Source organism: Oryctolagus cuniculus, chromosome 2 (genome assembly GCF_051225735.1).
Source record: "Oryctolagus cuniculus isolate XC-2025 breed Fujian yellow rabbit chromosome 2, ASM5122573v1, whole genome shotgun sequence".
Classification (NCBI taxonomy): Eukaryota; Metazoa; Chordata; class Mammalia; order Lagomorpha; family Leporidae; genus Oryctolagus; species Oryctolagus cuniculus.
The window spans coordinates 40,270,194-40,285,764 of record NC_142868.1 but is presented as its reverse complement, the minus strand read 5'-3'; the positions used below and the strand labels follow the sequence as shown (position 1 = coordinate 40,285,764).

The following is a 15,571-nucleotide window of genomic DNA, read 5'->3' as shown; positions in this document are numbered from 1 at the left end:
TCTTTCAGAAGGGATTTCAAAACCATTCTTCTCTTCTATTTCCAATTAGCACCTAACACCTTGCACCTTGCAAATGATATGTCCAATATGATTTATACTAGCAAATGGAGTAAACATTTTCAGCAACCTGAAAACTTTAATAAAGCTACTCCTTAACTTTTATCAAGTTTAACTCTGGGCTAAATAATGTCTCTTTCTAATGCGTTTCATCCTAGGACCTATCTTGCTAAATATTAATCACATTTCCTAATATTTGAAACCTCTCTATGTTTAAACATTATTAGAAATAATAACTTTCTATGATCTGATTAGCTTATTATAATTTTGGATGAGTCATTTAATTTTTCTAAGTTTATCTATGAAACAGGGCTAATAATGATATAAGCTTCAACACCATATGATTGGTTTAGAGATTAAGTGGGTGAATACTTGAAGTTAGAATGGTACCTGCTTTGCAGAAATTCTCAATATATATACACACATATATATTAGTTATTAATAATTATTTTGATTATCAAGATTTCAGCATAATTTTCCAGGCCTGAAAATTTATGTGCTTTGGATTGGTCTTTCTATGTTTTTGATCATGTTCTCTCTGCAAAGTTCTTAGAGTTATTTTTCCTGCCTAAAATATTCATTGTTGTTCCATCTAATTGTTATCCTGCTACATGTCTCAATTAGGTTGCACTTTGTCACATTATGAATTGTGATCTCATTTTCAGGGCCTATTTTTTTTTGCCATTCATGCTCAATTATGACTTCAAGCAGGCAGTTACGTGTTCATAATTTACCTTGCAAGTGATATACTTAGATGTTCCTTGAAAGCATGAAGTAAATCTTACATTTTTAATGACTCTTCACCATTATTACCAAGTTTCTTGGCTCTTAGAAAACTCAGTGGGCAAAGGTGAACAGGCAAATCATGTCTTTATTTGTTTGGTAATCTACAACTTATCATGTGGTTATTTCACCTATTCTATCAAATTTTATTATAGATATTTAAATATAAAGCACTAAAAACAGTGCTTGCTACATTGCAATAGCTCAATAGATAGAATGATAATGATGACAATGATGATGAGAGGGATTTCTACATGCTGTGTATCCCCCCAAAAGTCTCATGTTTAAACCAATCCCCATTATGATGTATTCAGAGGTGGGGCCTTTGTGAGGTGATTAGGTTGTGGGGACAGAGCCCTCCAGGATACAATTAGGCCTTTACAAAGAGGCCCCAGAAAAATCCTTTACCCCATGCATCGTTTGAGAACACACTATGAAAACTCTCCATGAGCCGGAAAGTGGACCCTCATCAGACACCCAATCTGCTGGCACCTGGAGCTTCGACTGCCCATTTTTCAGAACTATGAGATGAATTTCTGTTGTTGTAAAGTCATCCAGTCTATTGCATTCAATCGGCCTTATTGGACTAATGGTGGTGGTGGTGAGAGTGACAGTGATGAAGATGATGATGATGATGGATACTGTGCTGAAATATAACCAATGTTTCACCATGTATCTACCAAGGAGTCAGGCATTATGTTAAAGGATTCAAACACATTATTTTATATGCCCTTCAATAACCTAAGGAGAAAGTATCATTTATCCATGTTTTAAATAGAAGTTCTAACTTTGCATGATCTAGCAGAATCATAAATTCTGGATTTTCTAGGACACTGTTGCTTTGTACTCACTGGTAATTATTAATAGTGCCCACTTTCCTTCTTGAAAGTGTATGTTTGGACAACAGATTATATAATCACTCTAAGCTAATTATGCCAAAGTAATAATTATTCTGTAAGTAAAAGTGCTGTAATTAAAAATTAGAAGTCAACCCAACTACCCTAATCCTTAAGCTAAACCCATAGAAAACTATATATCCCATTTCTTCCACATACCATGAAGTAACACAAAATATGAACTCTAGAGAGATAAAGGAGGATTATATGCAGAACAAAATTTTGTTTAGGTTTAAAATGTTTAGACAGTATAGCTCCTTCTAAGAGTAAGAACAAAAGGAAAATTATTATTAGGGAAAACAGGGAAATCCTTTTCATTTTTCTGTCAGTTCTCACAGAGAAGTTTCACAATTAGAAGTACTCTGTGAGTGAGATCCCAGTGGAAAGAACAGGCCATCAAAGAAGGAGGTACCTTTCTCTGAACGGAGGAGAGAACTTCCACTTTGACTATGACCCTGTCAGAATAAGATCCAAGTCGGCGAACTCAACAGGCTTCCATAGCCTTGGCAACTCATGACTAGAGCCTAGGGAGATTACTGACGCCATAAACAAGAGTGTCAAATTGTTAAGTCAACAACAGGAGTCACTGTGTACTTACTTCTCATGTGGGATCTGTCCTTAATGTGTTGTCCAATGTGAAGTAATGCTATAACTAGTACTGAAACAGTATTTTACACTTTGTGTTTCTGTGTGGGTGCAAACTGATGAAATCTTTACTTAATATATACTAAATCAATCTTCTGTATATAAAGATAATTGGAAATGAATCGATGTGAATGGAATGGGAGAGGGAGCGGGAGATGGGAGGGGTGCGAGTGGGAGGGAAATTATGGGGGGGCGAAGCCATTGTAATCCATAAACTGTACTTTGGAAATTTATATTTACTAAATAAAAAAAGAAGTACTTTGAGTTCCAACTTCATGATACAAAACTTAATATCAAACAAATTATCATATTTGTATATTATGTGAATTAATATTACCTGTGATGTCTTGACATTAAAGAGTGAGAAATTCAGGAAAAACCTCATAGATAATACAAAAACAATAAAGATACAAGCACTAAATAATTGTAGCATTTATAAATTATTCATTGCATATACCTGAGTATATACTTACATATGATCTATCTCTTTTGACACTCACATATCCTTAAAATAGTTCCATGGTACTGTAACTATCTAAAGGATTAATCAAGTCACACAATTTACACTTGAGAGTATAAATTAGGAACAATTTCATCTTAACATTTTAAAATGATTTAACATTATTCAAATATAATTTGAGAGAAACACATTTAAAGGGAAGGTACTTTAGGAAAAAAACACAAAATTATATATACCAGATGCAGAGGGTCTGTACTTAAAATATCTTTGTACTCTCATCACTAGACACTGATTTCAACTATGTGATTAATTAGGTATTAAAATCACAAAAATATTGTTGCCACCTGCCAAGTCAGCAAGTGCATGTTATTATTAAGAGGAAAAATGAAAGTACTATTTCATGTTTTGGGCTACATAACACTGTTCATCACTGTCATATCAAGTGAAGTGCTTCTCAAGTGCAGAGGATCAGCATAGACAATAAAATGCTATCTCAGCACACTTGGACACTCTAGTTGGTTGGTATCAGCTCCCAATCTCAGGAAACTGCTGATTTGGGGGAAAAACATGAAATAATTCCAGCTTCCTCTCTTCTCATACCCTTTTCTATTTTGTGTACATAGGCAAATGTATTCTTCATTCAGCCATTCATTCATACTCTCTATAAACACAGGAATTGAAAACAAGCATTATTTTTGCCTCATTGAAAGCCATTTGCACTTCAGCAAGAATTAGGTAGAAGATATCAAGTTCTAATGGTGACATTTCAAACTGATGACTTCATAGTTAGTCATACATTACATGCAGTAGGGTGCTCCCTACATACTCAGCAAAGAGAGCCCCATATTTTGATTCAATACTAAGCTCCACAGAATGTGATTGGATCAGGTAAATGTATTTTAAATAAGGGCAATCACTTTGAATTTTGGCTGACATATCTCCAACCATTTTGTAGAACAAAAGGTACAAGTCCTTTAAAATGTGGAAAAGTAGAATGATGATTATGCAAAAACATAGCTAATCAAGTTTGACTTATGTTCTTAAGTGATTTTGAACACGAGGACAGACACAACCTTTTGATATCCTGAAAGTTGTTCCCATCTACAATTTCAGAGAACCAAGTCATGCCAAATTTTTCAAACTTCTTGACAACACAGCTTGTGGGGGTGTTTCCCAAAGTAGTGTTTGTGTAGGTGTAGAGAAAGTATACATCAGCTTCACACCAAGCACTGAATGTGCTTTTCCAGTTTTATGAATATATTTCACTCTTCAAATTTTTCATCTTGTCCTTTTTCTTTCGTTTCCAACTTGAAAAATTCACCACATTAAGCCAGAAGTTTTCATTAACATCAACCTTGTAGTGAATCTTCTTTCTCTCTATTCATCAGCCTCAACTCAGCAGCTGGTCTGAAGTGGGATTTTTGTTTTCCCAATAACTACTTTTGGACATACCGAATTGTGTGTGGGAGATATGCAAAAGTGATGATGTCAGTGCCAGGAATCTTCCACTACCACTTAATATGGTGGTTGATTTGTCACATTGACTAGTTACAACAAATTACTGAGTAGATGTGCAGGTTTCACACAAAAGTTGAAATTTTGAAGCAATCATACTATGTAGCAGCAGGTGTACAATTATGCCAAAAATGAATAGATATGTGTATATGGATATTATATACACATATATTAAGTATATGCACATACAAGAATACTTCAAAAGTCCATGAAAATGGAATTAAAGGGACTGGTGCTGTAGCGTAGCAGGTAAAGCCACTGCCTGCAGTGCCAACATCCCATATGAGTGCCGGTTCAAGTCCTGGCTGCTCCACTTCTGATCCTGGGAAAAGCAGTGGAATATGGTCCAAGTGCTTGGGCCCCTGCACCCATGTGGGAGACCAGGAAGAAACTCCTGGCTCCTGGCTTCGGATTGGCCCAGCTCTGGCTGTTATGGCCATCTGGGGAGTGAACTAGCAGATGGAAGACCTCTCTCTCTCTCTCTCTGCTTCTCTGTAACTCTGCCTTTCTAATAAACATACAAATCTTAAAAAAATGGAATTAATATGTAGATTAATTTTGGTACAAAAATTTTTCAAATCTGCATAGTTTTTTTCACAATATATACCTCCCATGAACTTTCTGAACACTCTTCCTATAATGTCATTTTACTTTGTAGTCATCATCAAGTTATTCTATAACCAATCAAAAATTTTAAGTCTTAGTATAGACATAATTAAAATTTTAAAAATCAATGTGTCTAGAAATATTGATAGGCCAGGTGACAGTAAAGTGATATCTGTAATACAAAAAGCAACGATTTTTTTTTTTGGGCAGAGAATGAAGTTTGTGTGTGACACATATATGCTGATATTTGTCATGAAGCAATTCTGTCTCTGTGAATCTGGCTTTGCCATGTGATGAAGCTGTTTCTATGGAAACAACTTATGATTCATGGTTGACATAAAAGAAACTTACAGATGAAAATGTAAGGTACAGCTGATGGAGAAATTATTAATTTCCAAAATAAAATATCTTAAATGCTGTTATTACTAACCTTTTTTGAGTAGAACAATTCTTTTTTGATCCTAATAATTGCTATCATTCTATAACATACAGTTTCTATGACATGTTAGGAACTATCTAAAGAATATAAAGAATATAATCCTAAATTTCCTGGAGCTTACATAGTGGGATAGGGGGTACACGCAGGTGAATAAGATCTTTATATAGATGATTTTAAATTATACTGAGGGCTGTGTGTTTGGTGCAGCATTTACAATGGACCACTGGGAATAGCCACATCCCATATTCAAATGTCTGGTTCTAGTCCCTGCTCCTCTGCTTCTGATTCAGCTTCCTGCTAACATGCATCCTGAGAGACAGCAAATGATGGCTCAAGTACCTGGGTCTCTGCCACCCAGGTGAGAGACCCAGATTGAATTCTGCATTCCTGGATTTAGCATGGCCCAGCCCTGGCTGTTGTGGGCATTTGAGGAGTGAACCAGCAGATGGAAGATCTTTCTATGTCAGTCAGTCTCTGTCTTTCAATCTTTTAGGTAAAATCAAAATAAATAAATAAATAAAATTTTAAGAAACTATACTGAGCTATTTATTTTTTTAGAGTCTTGATTTGCTTATATGTCCCAGATATTCTTTTTTAATTTTTTAATTTATTTGACAGGTAGAGTTATAGACAGTGAGAGGGAGAGACAGAGAGAAAGGTCTTCCTTCCGTTGGTTCACTTCCCAGATGGCCGCCACTGCCAGGGCTGCGCTGATCTGAAGCCAGGAGCCAGGTGCTTCTTCCTGGTCTCCTATGCAGGTGCAGGAGCCCAAGCGCTTGGGCCACCCTCCACTGCCCTCCCAGGCCACAGCAGAGAGCTGGACTGGAAGAGGAGCAACCAGGACTAGAACTCCGGTCCCATATGGGATGTCGTCACCGCAAGCGGAATATTAAGCAAGTGAGCCACGGCGCCAGCCTCCTGTCCCAGATATTCTTTCTCCATCAGAGTTTTCTCTAAAGTGGCTACAGGAAAGTCTCTATAGAAGAATTATGATTTCCAGTGCGTTTTGAAGCAGAATTGGAGGCACTTGGATCAAAGAGGGATTGCAGGCAGTAGGAGGCAGAAACAATGAGAGCAGACATGAGAAAACATTGGGGGCACAGGTAGGATTTCACATGACTGTCATTGAACTGTCTCTATGGAAACCACAAAACTGGTTCTCTTAACTAGAGAATTTTGTATCAGTCCCATGAAAATAATAAATCATAAAAAAAACTCTCCATGAGTCACACAGGGTTAGAGTGAGCACAGACCTGAGCTTTCAACAAATTGTCCCCCTGCTTTTAGGAAGGACCCCAAATAAACCCCCCTTCAAGTGGGCTTCACTCCTAGAGACTTCCCTGGTTAATTCACCCAGCACAAGAGCAAGACATCTAACCTTTCATGTTTCCTGTTATACTGGAGTCCTCATCCATACCGTTTCAGTACAGGTAGGAATGGAACATCTGGTTGCTAATAGCTACCTAAGAAGCATTCTGTTTGAATCTATTTCTGTAGCTATTTCACTGTCTTCTCGCTCAAAACTAAATAATGCAACCCATGAATGTTCCTTTGTTCCAACAGATTCCCTCTAGGGAACCACAGAGTTCTAGAGGAGTTGAATTTTTGTGTAAAACCATACCCAACAGGCCATTTGAATGCTTCTGTCCTTCTGCAAAGCTCCTGGGAATCACGTTTTAATTTCCTTGCAGGTAAATTTCGTTTCTCATGGCATGTTGTGATCTCCCTGTCACTGTCTGTTATAGCCTTCTCATTTCATCACCAAATACACTTTCTACAAAAACTCACCATGCTTTCATGTAATTTCCCATAGAAGCACAATATTCCAAGAAGAGTTTGTATCAGTGTAGGCATGCAGCAGAGAAGAGAGGAAATACACTGAAGAAGGGAGTGTCCCAAATGACTTTTTTTCCCCTTTACCTATGTGGTTTATTAAAGGCAACTACTACAGAGTAAAAAGACCACTTCTAAAAAATGTGCTATAAATCCTATCAGCACCAAGTTTCTTTTGGATTAATAACCATATTGCTAGGGATAAAGCTGAATTCATTCCATTCTCTGTTTTTGCCCCATAGCCTCTCTCTGTGTCTCTAATTGACCCATTTCAGCCACCACCTTCGTGAGCCTTTTTACTTGTCTTATTTGTGAATAGCAGATTTACCAAGGAACCACTTCATTTCAGAATGGTTCCAATATCCAATATTCTACCTCAATATTCCTATAAGAACCTTACAGCAACACTCCATATTTTTTCATTCTGAAAATATGTCCACTTCAGCAGAAAAGGAGATAGTGTGGTGTTCCTTTCCCCGGGGTTCTCTCCACAGGCAACGGGTACCTTGTATGCCAGTTACTCAATATGTAACCTCAGAGGTCATCTGGAGCTCATTTCCTCTCCAACCTCTAGCATCCAACCAGTTGCTAAATATCTCTGACTTGCAACTTGTCCTAGTTATACTCCTCCCCAATCCTAGAACTTTGTTCAGGATGTGATGCATCCTGGGTGTTCAGTAAGTATGTGTTGAACCGAAACACCCCAGGATCAAGATGACTATGGGTTATTTATATTATATTATTTATTGTGTATAAGTATATATTATATTTAAAAGATTCCAATGGGAAAATATGCACTCCAAAATTAGAGATTTTAAATAATTTTTAAAAACTATAAATTCCACAAAAACAGGGATTGCATATCTTTTATCCTCCAGGATACTTGAATGAATGCTCTTGGAATAATTCCCTTTACTATTAAGTTCACAACAAATCACAGGTTTCATTAGAGATGTGAGGAACAGTGTGGTGGAATGAGAAGGCTGCGCCAAAATGGTGCTGGCAAGCGAGCGAGACGTGCGTTCAGTTACTTAGGAAATGGCGGCGGACCCACCTGGCAAAGGAGCCTGCCTAGCAACAGGCAGTGATTGGTTATGGCATAAACTGCCCCTTGACTGGATTGGCTGCCTCAACTATATAAGCTGCTGCACCAACTGAAATAAAGGAGTCTGTGAGCTGCTCACCTCTAGCCCACTTTCACCCAACTCCCAGTGTCTGTATCATGACTCCAAGCCTCTTCCCATACCAGGCTTCTTCTCTCAGAACGAATCCACAGCAACAGGGCAGAAGGAGATTAATTACTAGTTTACTTAGTGAAGGAGTAGCAATGAGGACCATGAGAATGCTAATACTTGTAACTGGGCTCATTAAAGACAAAAGTATCTTTCACTTTTTGGTGGCCAACCTTTTTGTTATCACCACTAATAGTAAACCCACTCTTGAGCAGGTCTTCCAGGTGCTGAGTAGTAGATTGCTAAATGCTACTATTAACTTCCTTCCTTCCCTTTCAATAGATAAAAGCCAGGGTACTTCATGAAATGCTCAATCTTCAGAAAACAGAAGTACTCTAAACTGCAGACCTGTTGAAAATCAAGACTTGTTTTATGAAAAATAAGATTCAATGCTCTCATAGGTTATGGGGGAAGATATATATTAACATTTAACCAACTTTTGCATAAACCAATTCATTTTCTTGTTAACCTCAAGTATGACTCTGTTATTTGAGCCCCTTTACTAAAACTTAAATCAATTGGAAACATTTAAGCCATTCATTTTTCTTTTGAAATGTTAACTTTCCTCGATAATGCAAGATTTCATGTGTGTGTGTGTGTGTCTTTTAAGATTTATTAGTTTCAACCATACAGGGGACACAGCCATTGGTGGTGACCAAGACTGCTCCATCTCACAAAATGAATTTGTTAGATGAGATAGACAGAGACTTCCAGACCCAGGTCAGGCAGGGCCTGCACTATACCCCTCATAAGCAGGAAGCAGCTATAGAAGATATGATGATTCTATACCCTTCAACATCCCTTAGGCTTAAGGGAATGGAGTCTCTGGAGGGGGGAATGTTGTAGGCAGGCATACAAGATGAAATTGATCAGGTTTGTGAGCTGGAAAACCACGTCTTCACCACACCCCTTGCGACCTCATGCCCCTACCTGGCCACACCTGTGTGACCACCTGCCAATCAAGGTAATTAACCACTCCCTTTTGGAAGTGGATTAAAAGCCTGGGACACAGTGGGCCCAGCCCTTTTTGGCCTTTTTTTCATTTTGCCCTAGATCCACTTGTGGCCTCTGCACCTCCAGGCCACCAGCCCCATGCTTTCTGGCCTTCATGCTCCTCCATGTGGCTGGCTCCTGGTGATTGGTATGAATCCAGATTTCCCTCTCTCTTTTAGACAGAGCCCTCACTCTCCTATGCATTTCTCCCACTGAATAAAAAGCCAAAAACTTGAAAAAAATTTATTAGTTTATTTATTCAATAATTTGTTTATTTATTTGAAAGGCAGAATTACAGAGAGAGGAAGAGAATGTGTGTGTGTGTATGTGTCTGTGTACGTGAGAGAGAAAGAGAGAGAAGAGAGAGAAGCGAGAGAAGAGAGAGAGAGAGAATCTTTCACTCTTAAAATGCCCACAGCAGCAAGGGCTTAGTCAGGCCAAAGTCAAGAGCCAGGAACTCTGTCTGCATTCTTTCACCTTTCACATCAGTGACAGGAACCCAAGTACTTAGACTGTCATCCACTATCTCCCAGGTACATTAACAGGAAGCTGGATGGGAAGTGCAGAGGAGCTGGGACTCGACCTGCACTGTGGTTGAGTTGTGGGTGTCTGATTGGTAGCTTAACCCACTGTGACCAAACAGCTCCCTTCATGTGTTTTAAGGATGCTGTGAAGTATGGGGCGGGTAGGGGTGCAGTCAGACAATACAAAATGCATCAAAACTTGGAAAATGTATATGAACTGATATTTAGCAAAGAGAAACACCTCTGTGCTATTCCCAACTGCTCAGCCACATCATGGAAGTATTTGAAGTAGGTTGGGCAAATCCTTGGGTACACCAGATCTTGAAAAACAATTCCCTTCTATTATCATAACTTCTGCTTGGTAGTAGAGGTGCAGCATTTCCAGTTCAAACACAGTGGACAGCACACTAGACAGTTTGGTTTTGGCTCCAATGTTCAATACGATACAAACTAGGCATCAGTCAAGTTGCATTTTGAAGGCCATTGATCTAACATTTCTTGTTGCTGTCTTTGCAAATGTGTTTAAGGAAGAAAAAGTTGGATGATAATGCCATGGCCAATTAAAATGATGATTCAAGAGGCCCCAGATTGCACACAATCATTACTGCAATGTTCCCAGGAGAATGTCACAGTTTGCACTCAGTGGGAGCTCAATAACTGCTTGTCAATTGACTCACCTACCCAAAAAATAACATGGAATAAGACAAAATGGAATTTAGGAACCAGATAGAGAGGAAGATTCTCAATTTTGATGTTGTCTACAACCTTTTAAAGATTTAAACATTTCTTCTGGAATATATGAACAAGAAAGGGATTTAGCAATCATGAAATTTAGCTTAATTTTACAGAAGAGAAACCTGAGGTCAAAGGAAGTCATATTACTCATTCAAGTTTCCAGAATCACATACTGGAAACATTTTCTTAAAAAGAGTTATTTATTTATTTGAAAGCCAGAGCCACAGAGAAAGAGGGAGAGACAGAGAAATCTCCCATCTGCTGATTCAATACCCAAAGGACTCTAACAACCAGGACTGGACCAGGCTGAAACCAGGAGGCAAGAACTCCTCCATCCTGGCCTCTCACATAGGTAACAGGGACCCAAGTACTTAGGTCATTATCCACTGCCTAACCAAGCACATTAGCAGGAGCTGGGTTGGAAACATAGAAACCAGGACTCAAACCAGCACTCTGATATGGGATATGGGTATCACAAAGGGTGGCTTAACCTGCTGAGCCACAACACTGGCCCCTGAGAACATTTTATGTTTTATTAGCCTGATGGTTAGCAAGCAGGTGCTGGACACAAGCTGTCTGGTTTCAAACTCTTGGCTCTATCACTCATGAATTCTGTAACTTCTCTCAACTTAAGTTTCTCTACCTATCAGCCTCAGTTTTTTTAATCTGCAATGGGGTATAAGAATTTCATAGTCTTAAATTAAGGGCTAAAATAAGCTATTAATGTACAATACTTGATAACCATGCCTCACACATGGGAAATGTTCCAGGGATTGTTACTGTTTATTGCCATTGTATTACATACTTTAATACCCAGTCTGGCCCTGTAATCCTAAAATCACATGTTTTCAAATGCAAATTCACACTTATTAAACTCTAGATAGGCTTGCTTTAATGTGATTTGGGTTATAAAAACATATTTCTGCTATCTCCAGACAGAAAAGCAAGGGGAATCTTCCTCTCTCAGCCTCTCCAGATGGTATAACGTTATAACTCATCACTGAGTAATTTCTTATATAAAAGAAAAACAGCCTTTTATCTTTATTTAACTGCTGATATCTTTTCTTACCTTTAAATGGCACTGACCCATTTGCTCTGTTTGCAAAGGAAATGTTATTATAGCCGCTGAATTTACAGACAGCAGCGAGAGTACGTTTAGGCTATTTCACAGAGCTATTGCTAGCTTCTCAGTGGGTATGGGTTCAGTTGACAATGCTCTTTATTCAAAACAAGAGAAGTCATTATTGTTTTACAAAGCATCAAGACAGCACTGTTACAGAGTTACCATATCTGGCCATATTTTCCTTGTCATAATTTAAAACTGGTTGATTCACATGTACTGACATACATAGGAAGACGACTTACTAGCTTAAGCTCTATCATCTAGTCTCTTACCCTTGCCCTGTTATTTTTTTACCAACTACTAACCTTATTTTTCCCTTTACAACACTGCTACCTGTTTCACTACTTGAAAATTAATTTAAAACATACTTTGCTACCTTGAAATATTATCATTTCCAGATAAATTTAGAAGAAAAATATTCACTTTTTAATAAAACTATATCTTAGAATAATGTACCACCACCTTGAGACTCAAAATGCTGTGCACACACCTGCAATGGGCATCACCTGGGAGAAATGCAGACTGCCAGTCTCCCCACCCCCAACACCTCTGATTCAGAATTTGTTTTATAACAAGATCCCAGAATGATTCAGGTGTGCCTTAAAGACTGAGGAGCACTGACTTGAGAAGTGGGTGTGGAAGCTGGATTCTGACAAGTGGTTACTGTTTTGAGTCATCATAGTGATGGTAATTAGACATAACTGAAGTGTGTACCAGAAATTTCTGGAACACAATATGAACATTAAAAATAGTGAAATTTAAGTGGCTGTTTGGTAAATTAAATATTTTTAGACACTATTTATAAAATGGATTCTTTTTTGTTTTGGTTGCCATTATCACTGTTAATTTTAATGCCTGGTGAAGGCATTTGCTGTTGTATCAATCCTTGCACAAAGGAAGGAAAGAAATAATGAATACATGGTCACCATCTCTCCCTGGCAATGGCTTGGGCTGAGTCACACTTTCTGTCAGAACTTGCTGGATGTAAGTCTCCTGGGGATGGTGTCTTGGACCATGATGTTTTTAGATCAGGGACACAGAGCTGTGAGGGTGCGACTCAGAATCCTCTCTTAAACAAGGAGATTCAGCTAGTTGTTGGAATATGAAATAAGAGAACTCAAACACTTGCTTGAGGCAGTTAATATCATGTTTCCCTAAGTTACTACTCCAGGAGGAAAGTTGCTGACTACTATCTATGTTTTATTGGCTTTATAGTAGCAGATGGCTGCGGTTACTTTAAGAACAATTTCTGGGAGCTCTTCTCTCCTTTTGCTCCAACTGCCTCCTATTCATCCCTAGTCTGCGTGTGTGTGTGCGCGTGTGCACACATATGAGTATGGCTTGGTAGAAATTCTTAGAAGAGAAGGCTTGAAGGGTTTAATACACAATAAATGGAAATCATAGTAGTTTTTTTAAGATGATGGTTTAGAATATGATAATACTATCTATGTGGTCACTATCACACACATCATATATCCCATGTTGTCAAAAGAAAGATACTTCCTACTATAATCAAAATTATTGGCTGAACAAAAAAGCCTGGCATATATATATATATATATATATGTATATATATAGGCATATATATATGTGTATATATATATGTATATATATAGGCATATATATATGTATATATATATTCTGCATCAGAATTATTCTCTGCTCAAGACCAGTGATGTCTGATTGTAGATGCTTATCATCCTTCCCTACCCCCTTAATTTCAGAAAAATTTTATAATCTGAAGGACATGAAAAAGAAAATGCTTGATGTGATATTAATGTTTAAAACACACAATGCTATAAAGCAATCTGTAATTATATATACTTAGGATAACGCAGGAAATGAACAAAAATTCACAAAACCTAGTTCTCAAATACATTGATCTAATCATTTTTCCAACCATGAAGTGGATAATAATATTAATACTAAAATATAAAAATTAATAATGACTTGATAATAGATTGGTCTCATATTTTCTTAAAAAACAATTTTTATAACATCCTGTTCATTCTTATTTTTGTCAATTTTGATGAAAATTTCTTGTTAAATAACCTCAAATGGCATTGCCTATCAGAGCACCAGAAACTGCTTGGCATAAAAAGCCATGAATCTTATTCCTCAGAGTCTTTCAATCCTACTTATATTATCTAAACTCCAAAGATATTACAGACAACTTTCTTACCCTTTGGAGAAAACCAGCCTAATTTTTTTCCTTTATTTCCATTTGCCATGGAGTTATTTCTGATCTATTTATTTCAATGCTTTCTTATAGGTGAGAGAAGAGGGAAGAAAAACTTTGAACCTTATTGGTATCTCTAATTAAAAGAGGAAAGAAGGAAGAAAAAGTAGATCAAGGTTAATTTTCGACTTTCAGTGGTTTCTGTTTTCACATCATGAATCTAACATCATAGTGAAAAGGTAATGGATATTTTTATAGATTGTATTTTCAAAGTCTTATTTATTGGGTATTTTTAAAATCAAGTGCACATATACGTGGCACAATCAGTGAATAGTGCTATTCAGTCATTAGGGAGAAATACCAATTCATTAAATGTATGAATTTCGTTAAATGACTGACTATATGGAGCTTTCTGTTGTAGTGCTTCTTTTAATTAATGGAAACTTTCATATTTAGTTAAATTTCTTTTTAAAAAATAAAGAGGTATATTAAATATAGTGAGCAGAATTATTTATTTTTTGAAATTTTGAAAAGGATGATACCCTATACAGCAAAGTAGACCACTTCAAAGTCAGTGTTTGCCTTTTCAGCTTTGGGAATCTTCTATTTTACAAATCTATCTGGTTGCTTACTAGGTGCTAAAACAAAGGACTGCAAAAGAAAATAGCACTTATCTACATGATGCAACTTGTTAAAGTAATTCATGTCTAATTTGTCCAGTGGAACCTACATGGACTAGGTATCATCTGTATAGGTGCACATGTTATTATTTTCTCCCGAATGTGTATAGTGTTTGAGTTTGCTTATGATATTAGGATGGATGCAAACAGAATATAATTAGTGAGTCTGCTAAAAATCTTTGCCAAATCAGAAGTACTCATTTGTGCGCACTATGGTTTGAAACTCAGGTTTCTTTTTTTTTTTTTTTTTTTTTTGGAACAACCATGAAAGACATGTTAACACAGTGTTTTTAAGTAAGTTACTTAAAATAAGGGCAGTTACAATTATAAAATACAAAAATATAATGTCATATGGTTGCCTCCAGAGCCACGCCATAGTCTATAAATATATTTATTTCTTCCAGGTCATAACCTAAAAAAATAAAATTCTTAATCCTTAGCATAAATAAAATATCACACTAGTATTGAAATCTAAGACAATTCAATAGTCTTTACAGTTATACAATGGTAAAATCCCAGAGGTTTTGGTCCTCTTCTTATTCAGAATGTCTAGATTTCTGCCGCTATAGTATTCCTTCGCCAATGGAATAAATACGGCATTTTGCTCACGTAGATCTAGCTGTTCTAGAAAAGCAACAGGCATTCTCCCCTGCCTTTCACAAAGCAACAGTTAGAAACTCTAATAACTGGAAAACTGCTACCCGCACTGGTTGGAACAGCCAGCAGAGAAAGTGGCAGCTATGATTTCAACCCATTTTGCAACAGCTCCGGATAAGAGGAAGGAAAAAAATAGAAGTAAAAGAATGTTGAGCCTTGTGCAAAGAAAGGATTGCACTGTGTACTGCGCCCTTGCCCTTCTCCACTCCAATCC

General features: G+C 37.2%; 1 protein-coding gene across 1 annotated transcript in view; it reads right to left on the bottom strand.

Moving 5' to 3' along the window:
* The window catches only part of GABRB1 (gamma-aminobutyric acid type A receptor subunit beta1), a 462,527-nt gene that overhangs the window by 445,333 nt on the left and 1,623 nt on the right, over positions 1-15,571 (bottom strand). The window lies entirely within an intron of this gene.